General features: G+C 36.6%; 1 protein-coding gene across 8 annotated transcripts in view; it reads right to left on the reverse strand.

The window, feature by feature from the left end:
• EXOC6 (exocyst complex component 6) overlaps nt 1–14,604 on the reverse strand; it is a 227,817-nt gene that overhangs the window by 46,414 nt on the left and 166,799 nt on the right. The gene's annotated exons all lie outside the window — the stretch shown is intronic.

Here is a 14,604-nt window from a genome sequence, read left to right on the forward strand (position 1 = left end):
CATTACCTCAAGTATTTTAATAATTTTAAATTTCTAATCTGCCATTTAATCATTGTAATCCTTAATCACAATAAATTTAGAAGAGTTATCTTATATAAAATTTAAGAGTAGTAGCATACTTCAATCAAGTTAAGTTTTCTGACTCTTTTTAGCCTTATGTGAATGATTGTAGAAGCATTTAAAAAGATACCAATTCCATGGCTGTCAACATATTTTGAAACATTTGCTTTGTTACAGAATATGTGTTAGGAAAAAATGCCACCTCTAGTTATAGCAATAAAAGGCAGACACCAAGGTAAGAAGTCAACTTTACATGGAGACAATAGGTAAAATGTTCTAATCGGAAAAATCAGGATGATGAAGGAATGTCTGTTCATGTCTTTTAATAATTTTTTTTTATAAAGGGTTCACACCTCAACTAAAAAATCAACAAAAATTTTAAAATTTTCCAAAGATTCCTTCAATAATCGTTTGTGGCTTAACATTCTTAATACTACCAACATAGCTTATTTAATTAAACTAAAGACAATTGCAATATTAGTTATTTCAAAGACTTAAAAGACTTGGCTCATAAAAAAGACCCTGTCACTTTACATGCAAGCTTCTCTGATAAGAATGCCTGTAATCATTTTCCCACCCCAATAATATTCTAATTTTCTTTTTTTTTTTTTTTAAGAGATAGGTCTCAATCTGTCACCCAGGCTGCAGTGGCATGATTATAACTCACTGCAACCTCAAACTCCTGGGCTCAAGCAATCAGCCTCCCAAGTAGCTAGGACTATAGGCATGCACCTCCCTACTTGGCTATTTTTTTTTTTCTTTTTTGGTGGTAGAGATAGGGAGGATGTTGCTACATGGCACAGGCTGGGCTCGAACTCCTGGCCTCAAGCAATACCTCTGTCTTGGCCTCCCAAAGGGCTGGATATTTTAATTTTCTTAGAGAACATTATAGATGTTTTATTTGTGAATTTATCTGAGCCAGAATTTTGGAAGCTATTTAAAATTTCAGCCTATATAGTTCTTGGAATAACAAAAGTAATTCTTAAGTCTAGTGTATTCTGTGTGAAATATAGTTTAGAAAGGCTCAAAATCAACAATTAAAACCAATAAATATAGAAAACTTGCACAGTGTAATTTATTCGGCATTTTTGGAGAATGGGAAGTTCAAAATAAGTTTCTGTTGCTGTTGTATAATTTTTGCTTTAAGTATCAGAAATTTTTTTAATCTTAAGCATTTTTTACAAAATTCCAAAATGTACATAATTCTTTGGGTCACCATTAAGAATACATTTTTTTCTATAAAGTAAAATTCCCAGGGGCTGTTTTTTTTGTTCTATTAAAAAGCTGTACTATTTGAGTTCTTGTGTCTACCTTTTCTAATTTTCCTGCCTTCTCCCTGGTAGTTTTAACATGAATTCTTATTCCCTGCTTTCTCCCTCATCTCTCTTATTAATGTTATCTTTACTCTTCTTGAGTAGGTAAGCCAGCTAATCAATTACTAGAGTTGTGTCTAAAGTAAGAGTAAATACAACCTAGCCAAGGGCCTTTCCTACTAGTAAGGTTAATAGGTTTTATATACATACATTTGAGCATATGTACCTTTTGAGAATGAGTAACCTTTTGGTTACTCAGAGATGTATCATTTTTCCCCCTTTGTTCTTGGTTCTCTGCTAGGTACTAAGTAGTTAATGGTCATCAGATAAGTGACTAAATTCACCATTCTCAGACCCCTTCTTTCTAGAAAACCAAGGTGTAGTGACCAAATCTAGCCATGCTTTTCAATATTTAGTACAATTTATTCATATCACCTTTTTTATACAATGAAAAGTGGTATGCTTTCATACAGTGGTATCGCCATTACCCTGTACTATGCCCTAGGTAACTGAGTTGTCTTTCTCTAGTACCATTACATTTTAATTGAAAAATGATATGCAAAATTATAATACCTTTTATATGACACTATAAAATATATTATTATTTTATGTTAGCCTTTTATATTATAATCATAAAAGGTGTTAAAAAGTAAAGGTGTTTTCTAACTTTAAAAAATATTTTTCTTGGCTGGGCATGGTGGTTTATGACTATAACCCTAGCATTTTGGGAGGCCAAAGCTGGAGGACTGCTTGAAGTCAGGAGTTTAAGACCAGCCTGGGCAACATAGCAAGACCTCATCTCTATAAAAAGAATTTAAAATTAGCCAGGCATGGTGGCATGCACCTGTAGTAGTTTCACCTACTAGGGAGGCTGAGGCAGAAGGATCACTTGAGCCCAGGAGGTTGAGGCTGCAGTGAGCCACGACTGTACCACTGCACAACAGCCTGGGTAACAAAGCGAGGTCTTGTATTAAAAAAAAAAACAACTTAAGACCATCCAGCATTTTATTGGCCTTTTTTTGGCCACAGTCTTAGGCTACTGTCTGTAACAGTTTACTATAAATCCCTAGTGGTTCTTAACCAAGGCTATAAATGCTACCTTAGCTTCTACTATCACCGTGGATAGATACACATACACTCATAAATAAAGACTTCCTATGATGCAGGGAGACTCATTCTATCAGGCACAAAAACAAGCTCAATTTCAATTAGACATAGAGTTATTATCTACTTAATCACTCAGATTTTCCTACATTAAAAATAATCTTAAAATAATTTTTCTTCTCCCTAGGTTCCTGTTTAAGATACTATAGTTTAAGCCCCAATGGCTTGGCAGTAAACCAAAGAGCTCAGTGTCAAAATTAATGGTACCATAAATGTATATATTAAAGTTTACTAAGCACTTTCTCACACACCATCTGCTCTGAGCATTACAATAACTTATTTTAGTAAATAGGGCATGCAGACGATGGATCATAAAATCTTGCAACTGAAAGAGACAACCCGTTTGAAACATGCCCAACAGTCCCCTAAGGACTCAGTTTAAAAGTTGCCAAGTCCTTCATTGTGTGTGTGTGTGGTTTTCTTTTTTAGATGGAGTCTTGCTCTGTCGCCCAGGCTGGAGTGCAGTGGCGCGATCTTGGTTCACTGCAACCTCCTCCTCCCAGGTTCAAGCAATTCTCATGCCTCAGCCTCCCAAGTAGTTGGGATTACAGACATATGCCACCACACTTGACTAATTTTTGTATTTTCAGTAGAGACAGGGTTTCACCATGTTGGCCAGGCTGGTCTCAAACTTCTGTCTTCAAGTGATCCAGCTGCCTCGGCCTCCAAAAATGGTGGGGTTACAGGTGTGAGCCACCTCACTCGGCTGAGTCCTTCATTTATAGGGTAGAAAAATTAAAAGGCTTGAAGTGACTTCCTCAGGGTTAGGTAACAAATTCAGGTTTCATGGCATTTACTCCATTAATCCGGAATCTGATTAAGTATTCAGTCTCTCATCTTTTATCACATCTCTCATAAGAATCTAACCAATATGGAAGTGAAATTCACTAGATTATAACAGTCAGGGCTTTTTCTCAAATTTGTTTAAGGGGTGTAAGGCAATTTTGTGACCTGATAATCATCGGGCACAGAGGACATTTGTAATGATATGCTATTCAATTTGATTCAAAGCTTCGTATTTGTCCTTTTATTTCTTTAAAACTCAAATGCAGTCAATCCTGTTACCAAAATATCTCAAGTGTGAATTTGTTTCTACCTTAGTGCAAACTATTATCATTTCTTGCTTGGGTTACTTAAACACACCCCTATCTGATCTCACTGCTTCTGGTGCAACCTCTCCATCCACTTCTTCCAGTAGGATTTATGTAGATGTGATTTGTGCCACCTCACAGCTTAACATCTTTCAATAGTTCCCCAACATCTCAAAATAAAACAAAGCTAAGGTCCTTTGCAATCTAGCCTTTGTCCATCTGCCAGCCTCATCTCATCATTTCTGTAGGGGCACCGTGATTTCTATACCACAACAAACTACCTGTACTTCTGTGCATATACCACTCTCTTTCCATGATGCTTTGATCCCTCTGCCTAGAGCATCCTTCCTCTTATTTTCCATCTGGGTAAACTCTTATTTATCCTTCAATCATCATCTTCCTTGGGAAGACTTCTATTATCCCTGCAAGTTGGGTTATGTCCCTCTTCTGTGTTCTCACTGTGACTTCCTCTGCACAGCCTAACTTCAGCACTCACTCTGCTGCCTTGTAACTTATCTGCCTGGGTCTTCCCACCAAACCATGAACTCCCTGAAAGTAGGGACAGTACTTTCACTTCTACATTCTTATCACCTAGCACAATGCCTGACTCATAATGATTATTCAATGAAAATTTTTTAAATGAGTGAAGAGAAACTGAACAAACCATAAATAAGTAAACTCTAAGGGGATGCCATCCAGTATTGGATGTTGATGTATTATCTAGCTTATTGATTAGATTTAGAATGATGCTGTACAACAGAACATTCTGCAATAATGAAATGTAATATCCATACTAAGCAGAATTTTGGGTTTTCCTTATTTTAGTTAATTTTGAGACAGGGTCTCATTCTGTCATTCAGACAGGAGTGCTTTGGTGCCATCGCAACTCACTGCACCCTCCCTCAACCTCCTGGGCTCAAGCGATCCTCCCGTCTCAGCCTCCTGAGTAGCTGGGACTACAGGTGCCACCATGCCTGCCTAATTTTTTTATTTTTTGTAGAGACAGGGGGACTATGTTGCCTAGGCCAGTCTCAAACTCCTGGCCTCAAGTGATCCTCCTACCTTGGTCTCTCAAAGTGCTGAAGTGCTGAGATTACAGGTGTGAGGCACTGCCTCCAGCTTACTAAATTTAAATTTACTATCCATATGTATTTATTGGACAGTGCAAATCAAGAACATAACTATGCACACTTAGTGCATTTATATCAAACTAAGTGTATTTATATAAAAGTAATTAAGGGTGGGTGAGAATACTCCTAATATTTTCTTCAACAAAAACAAATCATGAGCTCTTCCACTAAACAAGAATCTCCTGGGAAGTAGTTACATACACCATGCCTACCACATAGGCAATAGTCAATAAATGTGTATTGAATGAATACATAGTAATATGAATCATTTCTGCTAATATTGTCTATGGTCTCAATAATTCATGGGGTCAATTTCGATCTTTTAAATTTTTAAAGAATCGATGACTAATTTTTGAAATCTCTTGAAGTACTGTCGTCAAATTACTTTTTGGCTCATCCAGATTCTCATTTTGTATATAATTTGTCATATTTTGCGGACTGCTAATTCTCCTCTGTTGGACCATCTTTTTTTTTTTTTTTTGAGACAGAGTCTTGCTCTTTTGCCAGACTGGAGTGCAGTGATGCGACCTCGGCTCACTGCAACCTCCGCCTCCCAGGTTCAAGTGATCCTCCTGCCTCAGCCTCCTGAGTAGCTGGGACTACAGGCACGTGCCACCATGCCCAGCTAATTTTTTGTACTTTTAGCAGAGACAGGGTTTCATCATGTTGGCCAGGATGGTCTCGATCTCTTGACCTTGTGATCTGCCCGCCTCAGCCTCCTAAAGTGCTGGAATTACAGGCAGGAGCCACCATACCCGGCCCCCTTGGACTATCTTTAAAAATTTAAAAACAATAATGCCCACTTCCCACCATTGTGGTGTCTTTGTTTTTGTTATTTAGTCATGCCTTTAAGGGTATTTTTAAAAACACACATTAATCCTGGTTTCCCAGTAAGATATATAAAAATCATTTCCAGATTTTACAAAGTTTTCTTCAAGAGATTCCAAACCTTTGTTTTTTTCTCTTAATGCCTTCAATTTGACTATTTCCTTTTTAGTAAACAAAATAACTTCAGCATATTCATTTTCTCTTATTTTGTGCAATAATAATAAATCATTTCAAGTTTTCTGTTTTCTTTTTTCTTTTCAGATGAGTCTTGCTCTGTTGCCCAGGCTTGAGTACAATGGCATGATCTTGGCTAACTGCAACCTCCACCTCCCAGAGTCAAGCGATTCTCCTGCCTCAGTCTCCCAAGTAGCTGGGATTACAGGAATGTGCCACCAGGCCCCGCTAATTTTGTAGTTTTAGTAGAGACAGGGTTTCACCATGTTGGCCAGACTGGTCTCAAACTCCTGACCTTAGGTGATTTGCCCACCTCAGTCTCCCAAAGTGCTGGGATTACAGGTGTGAGCCACTGCACCTGGCCTGATTCCAAGTTTTCAAATACTCTAAGTAAAGATTAGAGAAGGAGGTGTCTGATATTATTGAAAATGTATAACAACACAGTAAAACTCTGCTATATCAGCCTAACTTGGAAGACCAGTTTGAATCACTTTACATGAAAGTGGAAACAAAAAATAATGAATGCAGTCTAAGCTTTGATTATAACAAAAGTATCTTCCAAATTAATCTATGAAGTTTTAAGAGAACAAAGAATATCTGCAGGTAAAACATGAGTTATTTGTATATATAACAAAAAAAAATTTTTAAGTAGGAAAACATGCTCTTCCCTTCAGGATCTAGACAAAATGTAAAAGGTTTGGTACAAGGGGAGAAAGAAGATTGCCAAGATGTCAGGCCTAAGTATTTATCCCAACTGGAAAATATAAAACCTACTCTGAAATTAAACTCAGAAGGAATTAAACTCAGATGTCCTTGAAAAATCTTACTCTAGGCAGATAGTTATCTTTACCATAAGGTAGAGCATGTGGATTGTTTATAATGTAGATATAGAAGACATCCATACAGGGTAGGTAGAACTGTCAGGAGGTAAGGGAGGAGGAAGAAAAAGGGCCCATGGAGTCCTAAGAGTGAATACACCAAAAGCTTGACCAAAGATTGAAAGGCAGGGTGAGGAGACTAGGCTAAAGTTTCAAGACCTTGCTTGCAGAAGACCACACAGGTGCATATAAAATGGAGTAATTCTGTAACTAAATAAATGGCTGAATATGAATGCCAATATTCATTCTATCTGAAGATACTTCTTGTAACTCCATTTCTATCTAGATCTGAAGATTAAAGTAGCTAGTAAGAACTCAAGTTTTAAAAAAAAAAAAAAAAAAAGAACTCAAGTTTTGTTTAACAAACTTTGTTACTAGGCAAAGTATCCCATGTGGACCCGACGTGTCATTAGAAGGAATGACTAAGAGCACCATCTAGTGGTTTTTCTGGTGGTGAAGAACTTAATGCCTGGGAATCAGGAGAGTGAGGATTCTTGGCTTTTAGATTTCTTACCCCGCAACAGTGGAATGCAAACCTCTAGGATCAACTGTTGCTCTACCTTCATCGCCTCATTTTTATATAAAGTAGTATCTAGTTTTCTCCATTTCTTGGAATTAAACCTGGGCAAAGTATCCTCAATCAGACATGTTAGGTATCAAATTCAGGTATCCAAACCAGAAACAAATCAGGTATCCAAACAGTGTAACAGCATCCAGCCTTTTTTAAAAAGCACTGAAATAGTCTTCTCTTACCATCTAAATGATTTTGGCTTAATACTTTTATTATGAGGCACAGGCCTTTGTCAAGGCTAGAATTAGAGGTTATGGCAGCTAAAAAACTCTAAACAGCCTTCTTCTTCTTCTTCTTTTTGGTTAACATTTCTTGTTTTGCTTTGTTTTGTTTTTGAGACAGGGTCTTCCTCTGTTACCCAGGCTGGAGTACAGTGGCATGATCATGGCTCACCGCAGCCTTGACCTTCTACTTCCAGGCTCAAGCAATCCTCCCACCTCAGCCTCCTGAGTAGCTGGAATTACATGTGTGCACCACCACGTCTGGCTAATTTTTCATTTTTTGCAGAGATGAAGTCTCCTTATTTTGTCCAGGCTGGTTCTCAAACCCCTGGGCTCAAGTGATTCTCCAGTCTTGGCCTCCCAAAGTGTTGGGATTACAGGTATGAGCCACTGTGCCCAGCAGGTTAAGTTTTTATCCAAAAATGAAGAAACACCAAGGCTTTCACATTTGGAAACTTACCTACTCCTCAATATAACTCACCATTGAAATAGGTGTCAGCAATCTCTAATCTGGGGTTATTCTAATGCCTTTTCCAACACCTTCAGGTTTCAGATGTTAAAACTCTTACGAGCTGATTACCTAATTTAGATATTTGGGTAGAATGAATAAAAAAGTATATTCTAGAGCTACTCTGGATACTTCAAATATAGAACAGGATCTTTCTGATTGCCTGATGCTTTGGAAATAGTCTGTACTTGTTTAGTGATATAGTCTGTACTTTGTTAGTGATATAGGAAATAGTCTGTACTTGGTTAGAATTTCTGAGACATCTTTATAAGAACTTGTTTAGAGGACATATTAATCTTTTCTTCTCTTTGGTTATATCTATAAGGTGGCTATAATGGAACCCAATATATGATAAGTATTTAATAAATATAAAACAAAGTACATATACTGATTTAGAACATCATTCTCATACCTTGGCAAATGCTCTCCAAATAAGACGACATTTATCTTGAACTTACACAAAATTTATACTAAGATCAAAGGTTCAATGTAGCCTTCAGAGAGAGCTATTTTTGTAATTCCCAAGTATGTATTCCTGGGTATCTTCCTGTCCAAACATGCAGTTATACTAGTATTATTATCTATGGTCAAATTAACCAAAAGTTAACTCTACATTCATACATAGATCCTACCTAGTATTCTCATACCATATACTTTTACAAAGTTTAACAATTTATAGTCATATTTATTAGTGAAGTTATTTAATGACTTTTTCCCCACTGGACTTTAAACTCCAAGAGGGTATAGACCTTTTCTGTGTTGCTTGCCACTGTATCCCCTCAATGCCATGCACATAAGAGATAAGAAGAAATAATTAATATATGACTTCAAAGCCCCACACTCTTCAATGTCTTAACATTTTACTGCCTTTGAATCTTAGAACCAGGACATTATCTTGAAAAAACTATCAAGTCTAAATTCCATATATTATAGGAAAAATTTAGCTTCTTGATGGTTGAATGGTTTGTCCAAGTCAACTTGCTCAAATTAGAGGCAGTGCCAGGACTGGAACCAAGGTCTCAACTTCCTGTCATGTGCTCAGAACATCTTAAGACTAATCTGAAAGCACTAAAAAAAGTTTTATAAAAGTTCATATAATTCTATATTCCTGAACTTAGACATTGTATCCACTTTGACCAAGTAGAGGTTAAAAATGTAGAAAAATAGAAAAAGATTCAAAGAAAATTTTAAAAAGAGGGGTGAAAATATCCTACAAGGAAACATTTTAAAAAATAACTGCTTGGCTCAGAACAGATAAAGGGTCATTCTTCAGTCATGAAATATGTGAAGAATTTTTATGAAAGAAATAATGATCAGTTTTGTTTAGATTAAGGAGTTAAATGGTCTTGAGTTGAAATACAGCAATGTCAGCTGGTCTTAATTTTCTGATAACAAAAGTAGAACTCTAAAAGAAACCAGTGTTGATTACAGAGAGTTCCTGATTTGTTACTTTGTTCATGTATTCAATAAATAAATATCTGTAGACCTTTTATTATGAGCATAGCACTCTGTAAGGTACCTACAATTTCAAATCTTCTATATTGATTTTAATTAAACTATCTATCCTGGATGGTTAAATCATATCAAATTGTAACTTTACTCATTCACTCTTTTTATGTATTCTCTCCTCCAAAATGTCTGAAATCCATACTCTTCATTCCCACTGGCCAAGGTCAAGCTCTTTTTATAGTTCACATGAAAAAGTTCAACAGTCTTTTAATAGGTCGTCCTGATTTCAGTCTCTCCCTCATTCCAGTACAAGTTTCCATATGACACTAGAGTTAACATTTTATGACACAGATGTCATTGTGTCATGGTCCTAATTAAAAAGCTCCATTTTGCAGTCTATCCACAAATGATTGTTTGAAGATTCCCTAAACATTCTCTCATCACAGTGCTTTTGCCTATCTCATTCCCTCTATTCAGAACACCCCTCCCTGCTTTTGGTAAAATCTTATCCATCCCTTAAGACCCAGCTCAAATTTTACTTCTGTTATAGTCAATTGTCTCAATCCCGTGGCATACAGAATTAATTGCTCCCTCTCTACACATAATACATATTCTATAAATAATTATGCTCTATTACAGTTATGTATCTGTATCCTACCTGGCCAGACTATGAAATCTTTGAAGTTTGATTTATCTTTGATTTCCTAGTATATTATACAACAAGCATGTAATAGGTTCTCATTAAACATATAATAGGTTCTCATTAAACATTTGCACAAATGAAACTTCTTATAGAGAAGTTGACTTAACATGGGGAAAAGTTCTGTTTCATAATTACAGACTGAAATTTTAGCTCAAGCTTATTTACCTCACAGGTATGTGTGTCACTTGTCACACGGAATACCAAAAAAAAGAGCACCAACACATTGTTTCAAACAAGTGAGCACATAGATGGGTCAGTGGTAATTCTTCTTCATCATTAGAAAAATAAAACAAACAAAAACAAAAAGCATATGGCTGAATGATGGTATAAAATAGTTTGTCAGCAACTGAATTACTTCCAGCTTGCCACCTCCCCCACTAGATCTAGATGTGCTATTTGTTTCTACCTGCAGATTGACATTTTGAGGGCCAGGAAATACACATATGATGTTTTTTACAGAGTAACAAGAACGGGAAAATAAACATTTTTGCATTCTGATTAAATCAAATAAAAGGAAAATCTAGCACAGAAAAAAGGTCACTGTTGATGCTTACATTTCAATGTTGTAACTGAAACTTACTTCCTATTGCTTAAACTTTATGATTTAAGCACCTTTTCTGAGTTGCCCAGCACCTTTGGTGGCTCATGATTTCCAGTCTGAGTTCCTGATCCCTGCTACCACACTTCCATGGGCTATGGATCTCTTGCAAGCATATCACAGACTAGTGGGATTTTATGTTAATCCTGAGAACCAATCACAGGCTATTAAGTAAAGATTTCTGAGAGTTTTGAAGAGAAAGTTATCACTATGAGTCAATATAGATTTATGATGAATCTGAGTAATGTCATTTTCTTCTTTGAAAGGGTCATTAGACTGCTCTAAGGAAAATTCAATGGTCATTATTAACTCTATGCTAGCAAGGCTTCCGACAAAAATTGCTCACAACATGGAGCAAAATGCCAAACTATGAGTTAGATTCAATGGGGGATTAGCAACTGGCTGAGAAATCTTAAGATGCCTGTAAAATTCTGAATAATTGACCTAACTAGATATGAAGGAGAGGTCCATTTAATACCGTGATTCTCAAACTTTATCGTGCAACAGAATCAACTGGAGAGCCTATTCAAGCAAACTGCTGGGCCCCATCCCCAGAGTTCCCAATTCAGCAGGTGGAACTCAAGAATTTGCATTTCTAACAATTTCCCAGGTGATGCTATTGCTGCTCATTTGGGAACCATGTACTGTACTTTTGATGATGTACTGTATCTCAGGATATTGATGTTCTGTATCTAAGGACCTGAATAACAGGTTTTGTTCAATATTTTGCTAATGACTTTGTCAAATATATAGAAAGAATGACCACAAATCCACAGATACTAACTTTTGATATAAAAAGATCTCAATAGGCTAGTTATAGAACACATCTCAAAATTTATTAGGGATAATCTTAAAATCCTAAAACAAAACCAACCATACAGATATAGGATAAGAAAAACGAGCTTAGTAATCACACACATAAAAAAAAGCAGGGAAGGTGGGAATACACAGAGATTATAGAATCCTGTAGCTTCAGTGATTTGGAAGTATATACTAGCTACTGAAAAAGGTTTAATAGTTTGGGCTTTATTAATGAATTACAGAATTTGAAACAATGTATTTGATAACAAAGCTACATAATTATACTTGTTCTGTACCCCTAGGTATCTCTGTATTTAATCTGGAATATCAGATATGAAAGAGAAGATAGCTAAACAGTTCAAAGAAGATTTCTAAATCTACAACTATATCACATAAGAAGAATAAGAATAAGGAACTACTGATGTCTGGCTTTCAGAAGATTCAGAGAAATGTAAGAGCAGTTTTCATGTAATTGACTTGTGGATAAGGATTTGTTTTTTTCCTGTGTGACCCTAAGCCAAGCTTCAGATATAGTTGTCAGGCTGCTTGCTATCCACAGGCGCCCAACTAAGGAGAACAATGGGAAGGGGAAAGCTAAATCCAGCTTACGTTTTATTTGATAAGCTATGTGCCTTGGTAGGGGCCAAGTCCAGATGGGAAAATAGTAAATTTTCTCTAATTCAGATAAAAGGGGCAACTCTAGAGGGCTTTTTCCTTTTACTGAGAACATTTCTAATTTGCACAAAAACACACTATAGACTGGTGATGACGCTAACCCTAAGGTAGAACTAGGTCTATTAGAGGAAATTTAGAAAGTGATTTCAGTTCAGTGTAAGAGACTGATAGAGTGATGTACTGTATGGAAATGTATTTTCTGAAGAGTAGTTAATCATCCAAATTGGATGTTCAAGGAATGGCTGGACAATTACTTGGCAGGTTTTTTATAGAAAAGATTTCAAGGTGGAGGAGTGTGTGAGCATGTCTATGTTATTACCAGGTGTGTGAAGAAACTCAATGATCTTTTAGCTTCTAGTATTCCTCACCTGAACTACCTGCCTATCTTCTTCTTCATATTCCAGCTCATTCCCATGGTATCCAGAACTCTTCTTCTCACAAACTTACCAGGTGTTCTAGCCTTCCTACTACCTACCCAGATTCTTCTTCTTGCCTCCCTTTTTTCTCCTTTCCCTGCCCCAATAACTAGAAAGCATACATACTACATTAATACTGATAAAAAGCTTTGTAATTTTTTTTTTTTTTGAGACAGAGTCTCGCTCTGTCACCAGGCTGGAGTGCAGTGGCGCAATCTCGGCTCACTGCAACCTCTGCCTCCCCGGTTCAAGCGATTCTTCTGCCTCAGCCTCCCAAGTAGCTGGGACTACTGGTGTGTGCCACTACGCCCAGATAATTTTTATATTTTTAGTAGAAACGGGGTTTCACCATGTTGGCCAGGATGGTCTCAATCTCTTGACCTCATGATGGGCCCACCTCAGCCTCCCAAAGTGCTGGGATTACAGGTGTGAGGCACAGCACCCGGCCAGCTTTGTATTTTTTAAAAACTACTTTCTTCCAGATTTAAACAAACAAAAATACTTGAGATGAAACTTATTTTTTAAATTCTTTTAACGTATTTATTAAAGAAAGCTAAGCTTCATTTTTTAAATGATTTATGTATCAATAACTGAAAGTCAGAAGTTGAGGGGTGGATGGTTCTTTTACACCAGAAAGAGTATGGACGACTTCTTTATCCATGCTATGCTACTTAAGTAAAAATATGTCTTTTGGAAAAGAGAACACCAGAGATAGTGAAATAAACATGAAAAATTTTAATCAATTTTTTTTTTGTCCCATGAGTACTAAATGCATGATACTGGGTTAAGAAGTAATGATTAAGGTAATACATAAGTATTAAGAAGTAGAGCCAAGGATAGGCAAAATCTTAAAGGAATCTGAGTTGTCTTCTATGGTTTGTCTTTGGAGTCCTGGTCTCTCTCTTTCCATATCCACAGTGCCAGAACCTTAGCCCCCATCAGGCTAGGGTTTATCCCTCTTGCAAATGACCCCAGGCTTCCTTAACTGAGGTATAGCTCATACCTTTCTTGGTCTTTTCCAAGAGATTAACTCTTTAAGAAAACATCAGAGTTTTAAAAGGAGCCTCTAGTAACTCTGCCCAAAGGAGTACCTGAAAGTGAAAACTATCATATGTCAGGATAGTGAGGCAAAGATTCCAGGGTGTTTGGGCCTTTTTCTCAGTATCAATAGGCTAGCCCTTCATAGAGAGGTAAGAGAATAGAGAGAAGATTTAGACAACTGAACTTCTCTAATCAAGCAGTAATTTCCATCTTTGAGCAATAAATTTAACTTAGAAATGCCAACAAAGGTATTTCAATCATCTAGTTATTTTGAAGCCATACTAAAGATGTAATACGGTAATCCTCTCCTACCCATGGGGGTATGTTCCAAGACCCCCAATCAATGCCTGAAACTTCAGAGAGTAATAAACCCAGTATTAATTATGTTTCTGTCACATATATACATACATAAATACCTATGATAAAGCTTAATTTAAAAATTAGGCACAGGGCCCGGCCAACCATGGTGAAACCCCATCTCTACCAAAAATACAAAAAATTAGACAGGTGTGGTGGCAAGTGCCTGCAATCTCAGCTACTTAGGAGGCTGAGGCAGGAGAATTGCTGGAACACAGGAGGTGCAAGTTGCAGTGAGCCAAGATCGTGCCACTGCACTCCAGACTGGGAGACAAAACAAGACTCTGTCTCAAAAAAAAAAATAGGCACTAAAAGAGATTAACAACAAAAATAATAAAATAGAACATATATGACAATATACTGTAATGAAAGTTTTATGAATATCTTTCTCACACCAAATGTCTTATTGTACTATACAGCAGGTAACAAAAACTGCAGAAAGCAAAACTGTGGATAAGAGAGACTACTATAACACAAAATGTCTTGAGCAATACTTACATAAGATACTTATACAGACAATGTCATACTGGAATGATCTCATAAGAACAACTTTTAAAGAAACTTAAGAAATCAGTTTCAAAGTATTGAGATGGGCAGATCACTTGTGGCCAGGAGTTTGAGACCAT

Source organism: Aotus nancymaae, unplaced genomic scaffold, assembly GCF_030222135.1.
Source record: "Aotus nancymaae isolate 86718 unplaced genomic scaffold, 86718_ANA_hifiasm-v0.15.2.pri h1tg000010l, whole genome shotgun sequence".
Classification (NCBI taxonomy): Eukaryota; Metazoa; Chordata; class Mammalia; order Primates; family Aotidae; genus Aotus; species Aotus nancymaae.